This window comes from Myxocyprinus asiaticus, chromosome 24 (genome assembly GCF_019703515.2).
Source record: "Myxocyprinus asiaticus isolate MX2 ecotype Aquarium Trade chromosome 24, UBuf_Myxa_2, whole genome shotgun sequence".
Classification (NCBI taxonomy): domain Eukaryota; kingdom Metazoa; phylum Chordata; class Actinopteri; order Cypriniformes; family Catostomidae; genus Myxocyprinus; species Myxocyprinus asiaticus.
In genome coordinates, this window is record NC_059367.1 from 33519349 (window position 1) to 33525348 (window position 6000).

Consider the following 6000-nt stretch of genomic DNA (forward strand, 5'->3'; position numbering starts at 1 on the left):
TTAGCATGATTACTCAAGGATAAGGTGTCAGAGTGATGGCTGCTGGAAATGGGGCCTGTCTAGATTTGATCAAAAATGATTTTTTTCAAATAGTGATGGTGCTGTTTTTTTACATCAGTAATGTCCTGACTATACTTTGTGATCTGTTGAATGCCACTTTGGTGAATTAAAGTACTAATTTTCTTCAGAAATAGCCAAATCTGTACATTATTCCAAACTTTTGGCTGCCAGTGTAGGCCTACTTACAGTTTTACAAATTATAATTTGAAAAGTCATGACACTGATAGCTAATGAATACTTTAAACGTACTCTTGCGTATTTACTATAAAGCATTAGACAGTTTAATTAGAGCCCAACCGATATGTGATATTTGAAAATTCACCGATTACCGATATGTTGGCCGATGTAGTTAATTTTTTTGAGCTGGAATGAAAACAGACCTTTTCTTTGCACCGATATGACTATGTAAAGGTACTCTTGACATTATTATTATTATACATTGTCAATAAATTCTAGAAATGAACACTGAGAAAATAAAGAATAAATAAAAATACTATAAATAGCTTAATAAACATCAGTACTGTATGTTTAGTATGAGTCAAATGCTGACTATTAAAATAAAGAATCAATAAAAATAAAATAAATAGTTTAATAAACATCAGTACTGTATGTTTAGTATCAGTCAAATTCTGACCATTAAAATAAAGAATCAATAAAAATAAAATAAATATTTAAATAAACATCAGTACTATATGTTTAGTATCATTCAAATGCTGACCATTAAAATAAAGAATCAATAAAAAATGGGGACCTGGGTAGCTCAGTGGTAAAGACGCTGGCTACCACCCCTGGAGTTCGCTAGTTCGCTAGTTCGAAGTGACTCCAGCCAGGTCTCCTAAGCAACCAAATTGGCCCGGTTGCTACGGAGGGTGGAGTCACATGGGGTAACTTCCTCATGAGCGTGGATGCCGCAGTGGGTGGCATGGCAACGCGCCGTGGCAACGCGCTCAACAAGCCACGTGATAAGATGTGCAGGTTGATGGTCTCAGATGCGGAGGCAGCTGGGATTCCTCCTCCACCACCCGGATAGAGGCGAATCACTATGCGACCACGAGGACTTAAAAAGTGCATTGGGAATTGGGCATTCCAAATTGGGTGAAAATGAAAAAAAAAAAAAGAATCAATAAAAAATAAAATAAATAGCTAAATAAACATCAGTACTGTATGTTTAGTGTCAGTCAAATGCTGACTGTTTCAATACTCCCAGTCAATGAGGGGCAGGTTGTTGACCTGCCAAGTCAAGAGATAAACAGCAGTAGCGGTTACACCATATTCTGCTTTACAAGTTCAGGGGAAACATTCAATGGTGGAAAACCAGACTTTTAAATATTACATTTTATAAATGCAATGACTGGAATTGTTTGGTTGAAGGGGGTACCAAACTGTGAATCCTAAAACAGTTTGGTGAATACATGTTTACTCAATAGCTTCCAATCAGCTGACAAGGTATGAAAGTAGCTATTGGTTAGCTAGTTAGCTATAAGCTCATTTTCACGGTGAGTAAAAGTTGGATGTTGTTTATTTACTTTCCAGCATTTTGTCTCACCAACTAGGTAACAACATAGCATGACATCAACACTCAACAAACACAATCCACCACCGCACCGTTGTCTGCTGAGCTGCAAATAGATGCTCTGATGTTTACCTTTCAATCTGCTACATTACTGACTGCACTGACAAACTATAGCTGGCTAACAGCAAACAGACATGAGTGACATGGTTGTCAGGGACAGGGTTAACGTTATATTAGTTATATTGAAAAGGGAAAATGATGGGGTAATTGTTTATTAACTTTCCAGTATGTATTTCTCAAACTAGTTAGCAATTCACCGATAAGACACCACTTAACACTGTACCGCTTAACTCTGCCCTGTCTGCAGTGCAGAACAACCTGCAGCTCAGCTCTGTAAACAGTTGATTCGGAGCGCGCTCTGCTGGACAAACTATATTATGACACCAATTCAAGCATAGCTTTCTGCATTATATGTTCTGAAAAAAAGTTTTCATATCTGTGCATATCGGTAAACATAAACGGCGATACCGATATATCGGTGAAACGCTAATGTCGGCCATTAATATTGGCTGGCCGATATATCGGTCGGGCACAAAATTTAATCAAGAACCTCTGAAAAAAGCATGCATAAAAAATATTGTTTTAAATATTTAGAGAACAAATAATAATGATTTGAAAAATTAGATCACAGTCAAATGTATATAAAGGAGAATATGTCTTACACACTGCCATAGATTGCAAAAGTCATTATATTTATATACACAGCCACACTTTTGCTGATATATACAGTATATCGCCAGTATAGCGAACAATGCTATTTAAAAAAATTTAAGCAATCTTACAAGCTACAGCTATTTGCACGAATGTATTCTCTCCTATCTTTATATTTTAGACACTCACAGTAATTCTAAAATCCTCTTTGAAACAATGAGAACAAAGGTTTAGTTAAGTTACTTACTTTTTTGAATGTAAAACTATTCAATAGTTCGGAAGCCCTGAACCACAAGGTGAAAAAAAAAAATAACGGTGAAAAAAAAAAATAAATAAATAGTGTCTCAGTTCTTTCCTGAGCCTAAGTCTTAAATTTTTTTCTCTCTTCCTAAATTTTTTTTCTCTCTTCAAAAACATTTTTTTTTCCTGATTCTCTCTACTGTTATTCTGATATTTCACATACTTAAAATAAAGTAGTGATCCTAACTGACCTAAGACAGGGAATGTTTTCTATGATTAAATGTCAGGAATTGTGAAAAACTGACTTTAAGTGTATTTGGCTAAGGTGTATGTAAACTTCTGACTTCAACTGTACATATATATATATATATATATATTTATATATATATTAGTACCAAAATTTCAGTATTCGGTACCGATACCAGTAAAATTTCACGGTTCTCAATACCAATTTTGATACCATAGCAAAAATATGCTAATATGATAATGTGCTATTGAACACATCAGTTTATTTATTTTTAATAATTTAATAATTATAGTTTAAAAATTATGATTATTTTCCAGAACATTCCAGACATTTTTTTAAAAAGTTTAATTAAATTTCATCATCAAAATGGTGTCTAATCAATAAATTCTTAAAACATTTAACAAGTGATTATATAACTTTTCAACATGTCATTGCATTTTTTTGCCTTGGAGCTTATCTGTGTGTGCTTGATTCCATCCTCATGAGAGCTCTGTGACTCTGGTCCTACCCTGATAGTAAAATGAAGCGTGATTGGTTGAAGATCGAATGTGTTATGATTGGTCCGAGTAATGTGGCCGTTATCTGACTGGTTTGAGTAGACGATGGGTGGAGACCACCTATTTGTAGATTTGTGTGCACATCTTGACGCTAGATTTGTTTCAAAATCGACAAATGTGTGAAGCGATCCACAAATAAATGGCCGCGATTCACAAATGAATGCTGGAGAGAGTTGTGTTTGTGAGTTAAAAAATATTTATATTTTTGCAAATCTCATTTGATTTATTTGTGAATTTACTTTATTTTTGTGAAACTCCTTACATTTATTTATGGATCTGATTAAATTTATTTGTGAACCAACTTTATATTTGTAAATCTCTTTCCATTTGTATGTTAATATGAAACAAAAATAACCCCATAGAAATCTCATCTCTTTACACTGGTCTTTGAGTCTGACGAATGAAATGCAGGACACAGTTTTGAAGTGTTTGTATTTTAGATTACTGGTGTTTGTGTATGTGGTAATTTTGAAACGTTATGTTTAAAATGTTACTACATTGAAGCACTTTGGTCAACTCTGTTGTTTTAAATGCAATATAAATAAAGCTGAGCTGAGATCAAAGCGCAAATGCTGTGATTTTAATTATATAAATATATATTTTACATGTGCTGTGTGGTTCACAATGGATAAGTGCTCTGCTCTGTCATCTGATACAGCATGAATGATTTTCAATGTCTGTGGAGTTTCTAGTGGATGAGCGGTCGGATTTATTTAAAGTACGCAGCTCTTCCACAGTAAGACTGCAGCCTTCAGCAGTTTAATAAATACGCGTTCAAAATGAGCGTTTTAATGCTGTCGTGTGTCAGTCATACTGCGCACTGGTACCAGATAGATTCGGTGCTTTGTACTGCAGAAACACTGGTATCATTACATCTTTTTTATTTTAGTACTGACTTGGTACAGCAGTACCAGCATCTTACATTCCTGAGGTTGTGTCTGGATTTTGTTAAATTATCTATGTCTTTAAAAAAAAAAAAAAATCCTATTTCTTCTCATAATGCATGATTTGTAAACAGGACATTCATAGATGCATAGACATAAAACATAAGTTGCAGGAGCCACTGAGATCATAAATTCACAATCATACTTTATCACCGTTGTGCTCTTGAGCAACACACGTAAGCCCTAGATATGTCTTGGGAATTGCATTTAGATCAGGGGCAATATTTGTACATTTAACAATCTTTCATAATTCACAGATTATAATAAAAACATACAGTGCATGCAATCTTTTGGTATAAGAAACATGTATCAATAGGAAGAGGATCATTAATGCATTTACATTGAGAAAGACCAGATAATAATATTAAATTTAATACAATACAAAAATCTGCACACTTTTTCTCAAAAAAATGGCAAAGGAATAAAAAAATGACCTTAAAGGAAATTACAAGGTAATATGTGATAATGTTACTGTATGGTTCTTTCCTTGATTTTCTCCTTTTTTAAATATATTAACCAGCTAATAAGTCAAGGGCAAAGGGTTCTTCAAATAAATCATTTGATAAGTAATGTTCATTCAATGATTTAAAAAGTAATGACATTAAAAAGGCATACCATTTTCATTTCATAACTGTTGTTAAAATTGCCCCAACCTCACATTCATTATAAAAAATCTAGTAGAAGTATGAACTATGAGTTAACTTTAACACCTGTAATTCATGTTAACTTTTAATTAACACGCTAAATATAAAATATAAAAATATAGTTATTCACTTTTATACATAGATTAAATGATCCAAAGTATTTTGCATAGAGAGTCATTCTGAGCATATTTCCTCTGTACTAGAGGTAGACCGATATATCGGTTTTACCAAATACCATTTTTTTGTTTCCCTCATAAATAAACCTCATCTTGTGAAATTATAGGCTATAAAAAGCTTAATTTATTTGAAAATTGTATTTCTGGTGTATTTCAGGCTTGTTTATAGTTAAAAGTCCCACATTATGCACTTAATTTTCTGGTTATTATTGGAATTTTGGTTGCACAATAAACGGCTTTTGGGATTTGATTCATTTTGGACTCTTGTAGCCTCAATGCCTGTGCCCATCATAGTAAGTAAAGATTAAGATCTCTGATCATTTTATAAATCTATTTTAAAAAACGTCAGCCGATTAATCGGTTATCGGCCTTTTCCACCACCTTAGTTATCGTATCGGCAAAATCCACTATCAGTCGACCTCTACTCTGTACCTCCAACTTTAAGTCAGTATGTGGAAAAAACCATCAACTACTTGACAATCATATACAGATATCATATACACATTTCACAAATGTACTTTGAGTAACCTACCCTTACATGAAAAAAAGTTATTACATCATATTATTGCATGTAATTACAAGTTTGATAATATTCTAACCAGGGGTTGAATATTAAACACAAGTAATCATATCTATCTATCTACAGTAGATAATGGAGGGGACAGGGCATGACCCCAAGAAATACAGTACAATCAAATTAAATCACTATATTTGCAGTGTCTCTAATAAAATCAACACAGGTTATTGCATCTGTTAACATATTACTTCTATGTACTGTAGATAACACACCAGTTAATAAAATATACTGTAGCTCATATTTTAATTATTTTATTTTTAGCTGTTACTTTTAACTTTTGTTCAGTAAAGAGTTGCAGACATTACTCAATGTAAAATATAGGCTTCTGTCA